Source organism: Triplophysa rosa, linkage group LG24 (assembly GCF_024868665.1).
Source record: "Triplophysa rosa linkage group LG24, Trosa_1v2, whole genome shotgun sequence".
In the NCBI taxonomy this organism is placed as follows: Eukaryota; Metazoa; Chordata; class Actinopteri; order Cypriniformes; family Nemacheilidae; genus Triplophysa; species Triplophysa rosa.
In genome coordinates this window covers 8,101,030-8,115,832 of record NC_079913.1, presented here as the reverse complement: position 1 = coordinate 8,115,832, position 14,803 = coordinate 8,101,030, and the positions used below count along the sequence as shown (strand labels likewise).

General features: G+C 39.9%; 1 protein-coding gene across 1 annotated transcript in view; it reads right to left on the bottom strand.

Moving 5' to 3' along the window:
• The window catches only part of dnai7 (dynein axonemal intermediate chain 7), a 28,583-nt gene that overhangs the window by 5,983 nt on the left and 7,797 nt on the right, over positions 1-14,803 (bottom strand). The window lies entirely within an intron of this gene.

Below are 14,803 nucleotides of genomic sequence, written 5' to 3'. Positions count from 1 at the left end.
AATAAAAAACAGGCAAACAAACCTATTATAAACCCCACCACGACACAAGTAGAATTTTGTTGCCTTTCTCAGCAAAGAAGCTGTATGAACGCGTATTATTACTACCTCCTGGTGGTACCTAACGATGGTGCAATAACGCCTAATAACACAAGATGGCACGAGAGTTGTGTTCGCTTATGCAAACAACACAAAATATTTTATGTGCACCTCAGAATACTTCCGTTCAACACCGTGTTTGCTTAGTTTTTTTCTAAATGTGTTTCTCGTATTATTTATGGATGTATGTGATGTCTCTGTAGTTTTAAGAGCCTAACTGACATCGTGTTCATTATGCACATAGCGCGAAACGTCACTTGAGGCGAGGAGTCGAGGACACGACGGAAGTAACGTTAATGTTTCTACTGTTGTAGCTGTGGTTTGCAAAAATTTCCTTTTCCGTGTTATTTACATATTGTGTAGAGTTGTAAACCTACTTTCCTCATCTATTTTGAAGTTTAAACCTTTCTTATCCCTCGGACATTAATGGTTAAGGTAAATGTTACACATTATTGTTGTAATGTCAAAATAAAATCACATATACTAGTTTAGTGTTATTATTACTTGAAATTGTGTTGTTCAGTCTATGTCCTTATTTGCTTTACAGTGGCAGCTTGAGTTAAGTTTTGTTCAGAAACACATGTAGTGGTCCCTGAAGATGTTGTAGGCCTACACAGTAATTCCGCAGGTGGGTACACCCTACTGTCATGATATTAGTAAACTTTTGTCAGTCTCCTAAAAGTATCATCGTGACAATGAGCTCCTTGTGTTTCTTATATTTGCGTATATTTCAGTTTTGACTGACCATTGAAAGGAGTCTTGAGAAAAGCTGGCAGAAGCCGCACATCCAGCATTTTGGGAACCTGTCCATACAGCCAGGCTGTTCTTCACTGCATTACGCTGTACAGGTCTGTTCTTACCATCTGGAGTTTAATTTGTGTGCTCGCACACCACATGTCTATCCAAACACTAAAACAGTAGCGTGACATTGTCATTTATAATGCAGTCACTTGTTATACAGACAGACAATAACATTGTTACATTTATTGGATCGTTGCTGTTGTTTGTAAATATGATGTTGTGTCATTGTCCTTTTTCGTAATTTCCATACTGTTCTCTGTATTCTCTCTCATATTTTGAAATGCTAAGAATATTAACTATTTGTAATACTATCTATCTATCAAACAGCTTTCTTATCCTTTATTAAAATATAATCTGTGTCCCTCTTTTTTTTTTTTACTATTTTTACCATTTTTCTGTCGAGCTGCTAAAGAAGTGGTTCAGGTGCAAAACCCTTCGGGTGCTGCATTGAATTTGTCACACCCTCATTGACACACAGCATGAGGTGTATTTAAAGCCCCAAATCAGGTAAGTTATAATAGTCATTGAAACGGTTGTTTTTGACAGATTCACTAAAAAACACAGCTTCCTTAACTCTTACAGTAGGTTTACCTAAATTAAAAGTGTTTTAGAGCAAACCAGATATTCTTGGTCTGGGCTTATGTGAATTTCGAGCCCTTGTGGTTCTTTGTTAAAACGTCAGTCCAATGCAGAAGCACGTCATACTTTTAGCTCGCATGAATGACTTTGTCTTTCATTAACATTGTTGTTTAATGTCTAATGGCAGACTGCTTGCGTGTATGCATTGCTTTTATGGAACTGGCAGAATGGCTTGACCCATCCTTATATGTTTGATATGGTAAGGGGCCATTTACATATCTCCTCACTCACTTTGTGTTGGCTGGTGTGATTGTTCTTTATTTCTCTTTATCTCTGTTGTTTATGGGCCGTTGCTGGCAGTTTTCTGAACTTTGTGGCCCAATATCAAACTCGGGCGTTTGTGCATGACCCGGTCGGGGTCATCTGATCATCGTCTTTCTCGAAACTGTTTTTAAAGTGACAGCGCAGGGCTAATGTGGGATTAATGGCTATCCAGAGAGAGGCGGCGAGCAGATAGGGCCAGACATTTCCTTTCAACTCTCTCATTATGCTCAGTTTGTAATTACACAAAACCTAATTATTGTCCCAGGCTTTTGTGATCTTCAAAGATGTGACAAATAAAACCGCTTGAGTGCAAGCAGTGCGAAAGGAAAAAACACTTAATGAACAACAAAATCGACAAAACGCCCAAGAAAAAAGGGAGACTGGGGCGGACGTTAAATCTGTTGACGTTTAATTTGCCTGCGAAACGGAAAACGAACTTCGTTCTATAAGACAACATTTGGACGCAAACAAATGTGTCGGGTTTGAGGAGAAGAGAAGGATGAAAGATGGGTTTACTAACACGTCTCTTAGTCTCTCTTTCATGTTAATTAGAAATCACATTCCCTTTGTTTCCTTCTGCCGGCGCTTATTTATTTTCCTATTACGGCCATTAGAACAAATTTGCAACATGAGACACAAATAATTGGATTTGTCTCCATGGCTGTCGTAGATGGGGGATGTTTTGTTTAGATTTTTCCTGTTGTTCAGTTTGCAGATTTGTCATTGGATATTTCGTCTTTCTAACTGTGTTATAGAGAGAAGATTGTGAGGTAGCTCATTCTATGCTTTACTGTACATTAATATACAGTATGTGAACAGATTTTTGCAAAAAAGGGTAAATTATGTTTTTTGTGCATTCAAATTAATAACAATCACACTGCATTAGACTTGTTTTGATTAAGTAATACAAAAAACAGCTAACTAACACAACAAAACACATAACACACTAAAACATGATTTTTGAAAATAATTTTGAAAGTTATCTGTTTTTGCAAATAAACTCATACTTCTTTATTTATTTGGTAAATAGTTGTTTATTAGGTGACTTCTATCTCGTTTCTACTCTTTCTAAAAAAAATACTGTGGTAGGCTATATGAGACCAGTTTTACTGTGCTTATGCTTTTTGGTGTCCTTATGTTGTGCCAATTGCTTTCATTGTCTACCTCATTTGTAAGTCGCTTTGGATAAAAGCGTATGCTAAATGCCTAAATGTAAATGTAAATGTAGTTGTAATACTTTTTGTATTGGACAGAAAACCAAACCGTTCTATGCCACCAAGACATAAATACAACAATATTTGAGTTGCAATAAAATTATATCTAGTGCTGTGCCACCTTAAATGCTTTAGACGACGCTGCTTGAGCAATTTCTCAACGATGAATAATATTTTTAAAATGACATAAAAGGTTATACGTACACATTTGTTTATATTTAACACATATATAATAAACAAAGCTTACAGTGAAATAATAAATAACTTATTCTGAAATCTCGAGAGAATTTGCGAGATTTCCTGTGTTCACAGTCAGGACTCTGTTTGAAAATCTGTTGGTGTGTGGTGTGCTTTGTCACATCACAGCGCACCACACATTATAGGAGCCAAATGATTTAATCTAGGATTTTTTCTCCTCATGTTTGTGGTCTCTCACCGTTTAAAACTCTTATATGATTTAGAAAAATCTTTTGGTGTGGCCCAGCATAAGACTAGACTAAGCAGTTTATGCAACCGGCCCCAGTTCTGGGGCACTTTTGACCGTTGTCATTTTTTCTACTACGGTAGTCAGTGGTGTCCAAGAACTGTTTGGTTACAAGCATTCTTCCAAATATCTTTCTGTGTTCATCACAACAAATAAATTTATATACAACTCGAGGGTGAGAAAATTATGACAGAATTTGCATTTTTATGTGAACTGACCCCTTTAACATTCCTAAAGCATCTTGTCGGAAGTGTGCTACAATGTGTGTTACAGTAAGGGGCTGTGTCCACCGAAGCGTTTCTGCTGGCGTACGGCATGTTTTTTCAATTGTTTCCAATGGAAACGCAGCATTTTTTGAAAACGCAAGCAGCTGGTGTTTTTTTCTGCCCTCAGCGCTTGTCACATGCTCAGCGCCTGCGCTATGTGTTTGTCACATGCTCAGCGCCGGCATTCGACCGGGCACCCAGAGTTGAAAAATGCTCGTCTTGGGGCAGAATTCTGCGCCTGCAGGGGGCGTTTTCAGCCGAGCTCCTGGCGTAAAAGCGCCTCGCTGGACACAGCCCCTAAGTGTGTGTCTGTGCTATAAGCACGAGCGAGACCAGGTAGAGATCGGGGAGGAGTGTTGGGACTGTGGATTGTAATGATGTATGAGAGGGTTTGTTGGAGAGCATCTCTTAGAGTTTAGAAGCTGCGGGGATGGAGCTGAACTCTATCTCACATTCACTTCCTGCTCCACTGTCCTATGAACACGCTTTACACACATTCATCATTATAACATGCCCTACTTACTTTAGACATCATTAATTCATTCATGCCTCTCTTCCAAACACACACACACACGAAAGATCCCAGGAAGGAAGAGAATTACACCCCCCCCCCTTGCTTAAATTTACAGAGACAAAAGTTCTCAACTGGCAAGCTCGAGGAGAGGACACACACCAGAATTGGTGTGAACAACCCGCTTTTGGACTCGGCTCAGGTGTGACTAAGTGACAAAGTGTCGGTGCGTTCACCAGCACAGGTGACGGAAATGGCTGCCAGCTCGCTGTGCGAGCGCGAAGCCACCGAAGGTTTTGGAACGCAGTCAAACTCATCAGCATAATAGATCAGATTAAAACCGCAAACGCTTGACAGCGCCAAGACAGCGGGCACTCGCCATCTAAACGTTCCTGTAAATCTCGGTTTAAACAATGTAACGTGGATCGCGTCCAGAAACCCGCGTCGCTCCTTCCGGGCGACGGACGTCAAGAGGGTTTGTTGTCTCCGTACAGCGGCGCCCTAAATTATTTTGACGTTTAAGACACCGTTAAAACTGCATGAATGACTTTCTTATATAATTAAATATCAAATCAAGTGGCATTTGTTAGAAAGAAAGAGAGCACACGTGCATTTTCAAGCAAAACGTTTTATGAAAAGAGGTTTGCGAAACAAAATATGTATTGATTAAAATTCAAATGAAATTATTAAGACACTTTTTAGCAAATTTAGTGCACGGTCTATAGTTAAAATGATGAACTAAACCTGTAGTTACTTTTCTAAGGCAAGTGTATGAACTTCATACATCTACTAAAAATGATCTTGAGACCAATTGGTTTAATGTAATTAAAAAACATCGTTAAGCAATGTGAAGTTATTGGAGAAATGTTTGAACTTCTTTTATAGCTCAGGTAATAAAGTTTATACTGTATGACTTAAGTTTCACAAACACATTTTGAATCCACTGTATACTACAGACTTTATACAGTACTGTATGTCTGCCCCAAAGCTTCATTTTTGTTCTCATCCCGTCACACCGATGACCTCTGTTCTACTTTAAAGAGTTTGGGCAAATGTGAAATTTCTAATGGCCATTTCTCATTGGCTGTGCTCCTAAACTTTGGTCTCTGTAGGGTGGGGGTCTTGGATCTTTGTGCCCTTATTGAGGCCAGGCTAGTTTGGCTCCGTCTCCCTCAGTGCTGCAGCTGTCTGCTTACTGACCTGGTATTGTGCCCAAACATCCTCTCTCTCTGTCTCTCTCTCATCTGTACCCTTGTGTAGTGTCCCTCACATGGAGTCAAATAACCATAACCCCCCACAAGCTTTCTTTTATCTTTAGCATGGTTTTGCTTCACAACTATATGGTGTCTCAACATTCAGTAGTAGCAAACACTCATATTGTAAACCCATAGATCTCTATTAAAAGTAGTCTGGTTTTGCTCATGGTCTTCACGCATGAGCCTCAAGCTGTGAGATCACTACCCTTGATGTGATGTACTGTATATTCTACGCTGTACCATATCATTGCACAAATGTCACTAATTTGGTTTAAAGACCCCCAAAACACTGTCGTTTTACAATTCAGCCCTGCTTGTGAAAGACTGGTTTATCCAAAGCTTTTGATATTTGTTTTCTCGCATTATCACTCTATTTACCCCATGGTGAGGTCTGATGCGGCACATTCTCAATCCAGTCGTAATATTCTCTCTCTTTCCCTCAAAGACTTTTCCAGCCTTCTTTCTTCCTTCCTCGCCCTCTGATGCCCTAATAGACTGTGTTCGTCTGTCTTACCCACTGGTGCTGAGCCGGAGGAGAGCCATCGTCGCTTTATCCCCTAAGCCAAGCCCAGGAGCCATATCAGACAGTTTCTGTAACCTCTCACCTCACCCGGCCTCGCCCGCACATCACGGTCGGAGCGCCTTAAGAGAATGTTTTAATTGTCACTTCTCATTTAGACGGAGAGTGACATCTCGGAGCGGACAGGCGGGAAAAAGGCGGGCCACAGTAATCAGAGGCGATGAACACAACTTACATGCTGCAATAATCACACATACACACACACAGACAGTCCGCAGGAAGCTGTTTGTGATGAGCTGTTCCTGCGTTTGGCTCCGAGCACCAGGAGGTTCTCCGCTCCGCTAGGCCATAATCTGATTTGACAAGCGTACTGCTGTCATCTCAAGTTTGTCCGATTTGAAATTCTAATTAATGAACTTGCAGCCACTTTTGCGTTGTTTCCGCTTGCATCTGTTTTTTTCCCCCAGTCAAGTCGCTGTTTATTTAGGGTTTGTCTTCTATTTGTCTTTTCTTGCTACTTTCGTGACTTTTTTGTTCTTTTGACTAATTGACTCCAGAGCCCCGGCGTGTTTGATCACGTGACCGTTCTCGACACGCCGCTGATGTTATCGGGGACAACAGAAGGAGGGTCATGGTCTTGTAATTAAACCTTGCATAAGTAAAGGCGTAATGACTCGAGATCGCAATAGTTGATGGCTTGGAGAACACAGAGAGTCAGCAGTTCTGATAATGGCTTCTTGACATTGTGGTGTTCTTGTTTTGATTGTTCATTTATTACATTTACATTTATGCATTTTGTGGATGCTTTAATACAAAGCTGCTCAGATCATCATAACTTATATTTGCAACAATAATAAAGCAGAATAGTAGGAACTTTGTATGTGTGGTAGGGTTAGAAAAAGTTTAGCATCAATTATGTTTTTTTACTCATTTGACTTTTTTACTCGTATTTTATTAACCCTTCTATTTGATTGATGACAAAGAGAGTCGAGCATAAATCTAAATGTAATATTTAGCTGATTTGTTTTTATGTTTTATAGAAGACCAATGTGGCTATGAGCAATATGCAGGTGACAAAATAATATTTATTATTATTATTATTAGTAGTAGTAGTAGTAGTAGTATTGTGCTTTTGGAGCGTGACATCCATATACGTGCAAGAAATTATTTTTGAAATTTAGATAAATTCATTTGTGTTTCACAGAAGAATGCCATTATGAACAATTTAAGGTTTGCATAATAATAATAATAATAATAATAAATAATACCTTTTTAGGCATCTTTTAGGCACATAAGGACGCTTTTGCAAAATACAAACAACAACAAAACAGAGATTATTAAATTAATCAATCAAATTACTAAAAAGATTCATGATCTATTTCTTTTACCCAGCTGCTGAGTGTTATGTGTTTCTCAAACCACCAGTAGGTGGCGGTAGCGCACTTACTGGTGCTCATTGGGTCACTCCCATTCCATCTGTCACAGCACGACTCATTCTTCATATTTCCATCTCTTAGCTTTTTGGGTCTCTGCCAGTCAGAGTGAAAATGGATGTAGAACTAATCTATTTCCATGGATGTCTTAATCCCCTAATACAGTGATGAAATCATTAAATCGCAACTCATCATCATCTCCTGCCTCTACACTCGGCTGTTGCGTTTAATGTTTAAATAACAGGGTTTGATGAAGAGCGGCTTTGGGCCTTTGACAAGCTTTTGTGCCGTGTTGTTGCAACGTTAGATCCGCGCTTATCCGCTCTTCTCGCGCATTATCTGCCTTTGCGAAAGTTTTAGCCTTTTTTGCACTTTTTTTACATTTAAAAGCCTAAAACAGCCTTGCGGTAATGCAGGGAAAGAATCACGCCTCATTCATTTTCCATAAAGCGTTGTCAGGGACAGGAACTTATGTTTCCTGTCACATTTAGCTTTTATCCTCTCCTTTTTCCGTTTTTAGTCTTTTCCTCTGACGGTACACAAAATTACCTTGAATATTCCTTGGATTGCAGGTCAGAAATTGGTCTGAAAGCGTTTTTCGGTTCTGCTTGGATACTTTGATGTGTTTACAAATGCATAACAATTTACCGTCGTAACTTGTTCCTTGGGTTTTCTAAACTTTTGGTTTAGAAGTTTGATTCTTCAACCGCCCACTAGTAACGTAATTACCTTTACATCACTAGCAATGTCCTTTTCTCTCAAATATATAGCGCCTTGGTGATTTTCCTATACTCTCGACACACATTTGCTCGAGGAAAGTACTGTCTTGAAACAGTAGGACATCTCATGGGGTGCAAAGACCTTGGTCGGTGACCCAAATGACTCTTTAATATCATGCCTCGTGCTCGATTGCTAACAGATGACTTTGTGCGGCTCGGCATCTCGGCCTTTTCCTGAGAGTGTAGCAGTCTACTCTCTTCCCAATCACCTCCATCAACAGGGGCCTTGTCTGAGCGTGGGGGGTCCGATACGGTCAGGAGCAGAGGGGGGGGGAGGCTTCAGGGAGGTTCTGCCTGGGATCAAGCTGAACGAATGAGCATTTGATGGGGGGAGAAAGAGAGAGAATTCTCAATGGTGAGTAAGCCTCTTCGGGGCTTTGGCGCGGCCAGGCCTGCTGCAGGTGGGTGTGTAAGCGGCGTGCGTGTGTTGGTCTGTCTCTTTATGTGTATTTGTGTGACTCAGACTGGCCGTGTCTGTGCCAGCTCAGCCATCCAGCAAACCATCTCTATGTCAGTCAAGGAGCCATGGGGCACTACAACCAGCGGGCATCGGCTCGCGCCAGGAGGTGCCAGCAATGAAGCGCAATCTCATTCTATAGTTGTGCAGGGGGATGATGATCATAGTAGTATTCGTCTATGTAGTTATTTTTATTTTGGTTTGGTTTTGGTTGATTTGGCTTTTGCTTAGTTTTCAGTTTTTGTTTAGCTTAAATGGTGTATTTTTAAAATATTTTTATTTTAGGAATATTACGTTATACTCTATATAAACATATTTATAGCAACTGTGAGCTGTATTTATGTTATTATTTTTTCATCTCTTGATATGACCTGTTCCATTTGCCTATGATGACACATGCTACACCTTATCAGAAACTGGTCTTTAAAAAAACATTGACAGTCAGAAGTCAAGTTTTAATTGCCTCATGCAATACAATGAGATTTAGTCAAGGCAACCCTCAGAAGAAAGCTAAAATAACTAAAAACGTAAATAGTTTAAACACAAAATACTGTAAATAAAGATAACAAATGTATATTATGTAGGATTTTAGTGAAGTCAGATCATCCATTTATGATTTAAATGAGAAAAAAGTCCCATTTCTATTTTGATTTGGTTTGGTCTTTTTTTAGAACCCTTGTTTACTTTTTTATACAGCTATACAGCTTTTTGTCTGAAGTGGTTTAAGTTAATTATAAAAATCTTGACGGGAGCAGTGCTGTGATGCTGAATATACCCACATGTTAAGTGCTGTGGATTGTGCAGTTTGAAAGAGAGCAGTCATACAAATGTGTATTGTTGTAATGGTGGTGGCCAAGTAAAGCGGTGAACCATTCAGGACCATTTGTTTTTGAAGGGAAATGAGAGAATAAGAACCCTGAGTTTCACATTACGCTGATTTATTGCCCAGCCAGTCACAGAGGGCGACAGTCAGTAGGTTTGTTAAATGCGATTTCTTTAGATTTCGATGCTGCATGTTTACCTGATAGCGAACTGATTTCCAGTGTTTGTAGTTCTGTAACCGTTTTAGCTCGTCGTTGACTCTGTTTTACAAAGTTATGGAAGCGTTTGCAGGAGGTGTTTTGCCCATAAAGAATGCAGTTTGATCAGATCCGAAGTTTCAAACTGCGCAGAAAGACAAACGGTAAAATAACAAGACTAGGTTTCAGTTTTATCTGTTCACTTGAGGTTTCAGCAGGATTTATTGTGCGCTGGATACACTTAAGGGTAACTGTGTAAAGGGAGAATAAATGAAAGTCAGGTTATTTAAGTCCATTTAAATGAAGTTCCCCGTTGACAGAATTTGGGCTCGGACTGCAGTTAGTGAGGAATACTGCTGTGAGACGTTGCGCTACATGTGTAACGGTCTCTATTATCTGCCACATGGCGTATGTGGGTGTTTCTTTAACTAGGATTCATATTTGTGACCCTGCCTGTGAAAACCAAGCTGAAGTCTCAAACAAATTATGAGATGAGCATCGTTAGATTTCAACCATTCATTTCACATTTTGATTTTAATCTTTGACATGGCCTTGCTCAGTCAGTATTAAAGATATTATGGTTATATTTTCACAAAGCGTTCTTAACATGGCGTACTGTGGGAGGATTTTATGCAAAACCAATAAATAATAAAAAAAGACTATAGCTGCGTTTTCACAGGCAGGGTCACATTTATGCAAACTAAATAGTTTCTTGCCTTAGAAACAATGTACCTTTATATCTCACTTACTTTATGATACTTTATAAAGACATTTTCTGTATAGCTTTTGTTGTTTTACCCCTGGCCCAGGCTTTCAACGTTAAAATATCCAGCATAGAAATATTAATTATTATATATAATTTTAAACCGTTCATATGTATACATGAATTTGAGATTGATCAATTTATTACTTCATATTATGCAAAATGTGAAAATTAGCATGTCATTTTTTGTTGTAATACATACATAAAGAACTTTAAAAAACATAAAAAATAAAGCATGTCAATGTGTTTAAAATCATAGCAAAACCTGTCCATAAACAAACTTTGTTCGTAAAATAATATTTCTTGCATGCTTTACGGTACATAGTTGCATATAATGGAGGGAGAGTTGCAGAGGTGAGACACAGATAGAAGTCTAAAATTTGGAGTCCCAGGAGCGTGATGTGTGTGAGGTCTCTCATCCCCTCCATCAATTTTGCACAATGCCCCGAGGCAGCCATGGGACTTTGTGTTTCCTCCCTCCCTTCCTCCCGCCTATTTCTCTCCTCTTCAATTTGCTCATCCACCACTCATTCCCTCTCTCTTTCTTCCTTTCTTTTTTCTAGTCTTGCTCTCATCTTTCCTCTGAACTTTTTTCTTCTTTTTCCCCTGCACCTCTTCTCCTCTTCATTCTTCATTAAATCACCACATAACTCTTGTGTACGTTTCCCTCTGCCTCTCTTGGTGACTCTTCTTCCTCTCGTGGGCTTGAGTGAGTTGCCCTCTGCACCCCGACGCCGCAATATTTTTACCGGCCAATAGCTAAAGAATTGGTATATGTGGCTTTATTGTATAAAGTTTTTGCCGTTTCTTCAAATGAAAGGGGCACAAAGAGTGTTTAATTGCTTAAAGAGTGACCCTCATAACCTTGTATTAGACAGCCTACGGTCTATCAGCGAAAAAGTCCTGGGTTTTATTCATCTGGGAAAGAGATGAGTTGTAAGGCTGTAAAACACACAGCGAACACAGAGGGGAAGAGGTCAGGGCCATGAGTAGGATGGAGGTTTGGGGTTTGAAGAGGTGCTTTTTGTACTTCAATCACCAGACCTTGTCTGTATGATGTATTCAGGGATTGTTTCCCCACATAGATCCGTTGCTTTTGTGTGTCTTGTGTAATCCAGTGTGGACTGTATGTGGTGCCTGTGGAGTTGTTCATACCAGGGCATCGGGGGGTTTCTCTTTGTGAAGCGTCTCTCTTTCCCCTTGAGCATTTTCCTTGTTCATCTTTGCTTGTCCTCTATTGTCGGCTGTCTTTAGAGTTGTTCCCCTCTCTGAACTCTCTCTTCCTCTCTGTGGATTGACAGGGTGTTAATCCGGAGGTCTGGATCTACCACTCTAATCCCTGATGGAGTATCAGAGCGAGACTGTCTTTTAGTTTACTTGGAGCTTCTGAGAGGTGGCGTTTGTGTGTGTGTGTGGGTGGGTGGGTGGGGGCTTGCAGAAGCATCATGCCCATTCAAACTGCACCCTTTCACATTATTATAAAATTCAAATTTAATAATAATAAAATAAGATTTTAAAAAGATAGAAAAATGAGAATAATTAAATGTAATAAAGTTTACATTGTTTAATTAACATTGTACTTTGCACTAATTTGAAATTGCATAATTTGTTGAAATGTGTAATAATAACTACACAGTAAAATCACCAGTGTTAAAAAAGGTCTAATTAACACTCGCAGTGTATATATAATCCACATATAATCTCTCAAAGTGTGGATTATATATACAGTACACTGTGAGAGTTAATTTGACCTTTTTTAACACTGGCGATTTTGCTGTGTAAATACTACTGATAAAAACTAATACAGTGAGGGAAATAAGTATTTGATCCCCTGCTGATTTTGTAAATTTGCCTACTTACAAACAAATGAAGGGTCTATCATTTTTATGGTGGGTTTATTTTAACTGATAGACACAGAATATTTAAAAAAATCAGGGGAAAAAAAAGTTATATAAAGGTTATAAATTGATTTGCATTTCAGTCAGTGAAATAAGTATTTGATCCCCTACCAAAACATAACTTTGTACTTTGAGGAGAAACCCTTGTTGGCAAGCACAGAGGTCAGACATTTCTGATAGTTGGTCACCAGGTTTGCACATGTGTCCGGATACATTTAGTCCACTCCTCTGTCAATCTTTAAGGTTTCTTGGCTGTCGCTCAGCAAATTGGAGTTTTAGCCTCCTTCACAGAGGTTCTATAGGACTAGGGTCTAGAGACTGGCTAGGACATTTAATGTGCTTCTCCTTAAGCCACTATTTGGTTGTCTTGGCAATATGTTTTGCGTCTTTGTCATGTTAAAGGCTCATCCATGACCCATCTTCAGTGACCTAGTTAAGGGGAGGAGGTTCTCGTCCAAGATTTTACGGTACATGGGCCCGTCCCTCAGCCCCTCAATGCGGTGAAGTCATCCTGTATACCTGTAGCAGAGAAAAAGCCCTAAAGCAGAATGTTTCCAACACTGTGCTTCTCTGTAGACATGATGTTCTTGGGCTCATAGTCAGCATTTCTCTCCCTCCAAACACAGGAGTCCATTTTGGTCTCACAGCAGTGCCAGCACTTTCGCCAAAGCCTTTTCTGAATCATTTTTATGTTCATTGTCAAACTTAAGACGAGCCAGGCGGGCCTTCTTGGGCAGGAGGACCTTGCGGGTGCTTCAGGATTTCAGTCTACTGTGGCATAGCGTGTTACCAATGTGTTACCAATGTTTTGCTTGCTAACTGTGTTCCCAACTGTCTTGAAATCATTAACAGGCTTCTTCCGTGTAGTTCTGGGCTGATCTTTAACATTTCTCATGATCATCTTTACCCCATTGGGGAAATATTGCAGGGAGCTCCAGAACAAGGGCATTTGATAGTTATTTTGTATATCTTCTATTTCCAAATAATCACACCAACAGTTGTCTCCTTCTCACCAAGCTTCTGTCTGTAGCCTATTCAAGGTTTGTGCAGGTCTCCAATCTTGTCGCTGACATCCTTTAAAACCTATTTGGTCTGGACCATGGTGTTGGAGAGGTTGAACTGGAAGATACAGATTCTGTTGGCAGGCATCTTTTATATACATAACAAGCTGATTTAGGAGTACTTTCTTAAAGTGACAGGACTAATCTGTGGTCCATATAGGCACATAACCAATCTGTGGAGCCAGAATTCTTGCTAGTTGGTAGGGGATCAAATACTTATTTCACTGACTGAAATGCAAATCAATTTATAACCTTTATATAACATTTTTTTCCCCTGATTTTTTTTAATATTCTGTGTCTATCAGTTAAAATAAACCCACCATAAAAATTATAGACCCTTCATTTGTTTGTAAGTAGGCAAACTTACAAAATCAGCAGGGGATCAAATACTTATTTCCCTCACTGTAAGACATATTGACTATAAGCAAAACAATTAAAGTTGTACCTGCAAAAACAAGAAAAAGGTGAAAACACAGAAGACAGACATACCCACATACAAAACACTCCACACACATAATATGCACACGTACTAACACACAGACACACACACACATGGACGCGCACGCACACACACGTACACAGACAAGTACGTGCACACACACTGACACGCACGCACACACACACACGCACAGTGAGAAAACACATTTAAGATAAAGGAGAGAGGAGATAGCAGACGAGAGATAGAATCTACGAAGGCGAGAAAATAGAATGAGGAAGTGGACCGGCGAGAAAAAAAGAGAAGAGATACAGAGGGGGGGGAACTAAGAAATACAAAAAGCCTGTAGCAGGACATGAACAAAGCATTGTGTGTCTGTGTTTTGCTCAACTATAGCTGCTGGGGTAACTCTTTCACTTCTTTTACTCCATCCCCCTCTCTTTCTCTCTCTCCGTTAAGTTTGATTAGGTGACCACCGTTACATATTCCCCATAGGAGACGAAAAAGGGCAGCCATTTCCTGTCAAAATAAAATGGGACACAAAGAGCTCATTCAGGGCCCGGCCGGCCTCGCTGCAGAAGCTCTCCATGCCCCCCAACACCAGCCTAACTGACTCACAGAGACCTAGCCAGAGACTGACACAGGCCTCAGCCCAAACACACAACATTTCCACAGCCTCCCGGGCCCCTTACACTCACTCACACCAACTGTTAATACACTGGGACAAAAAGCAGCTATTGCTCATTCAGAGCAGGGGCTTTGAGTTTACACCAGGTAAAATATGCAATGCTGGATTACTGTAGCTGCAGATAGTTTAATGCTCTTATATGCAAAAATACACACACTCACAATCCTTTTTTAGTGATGTTTGCTGAGGCATGCATTGCTGCTATTGTTGCCTAGTGG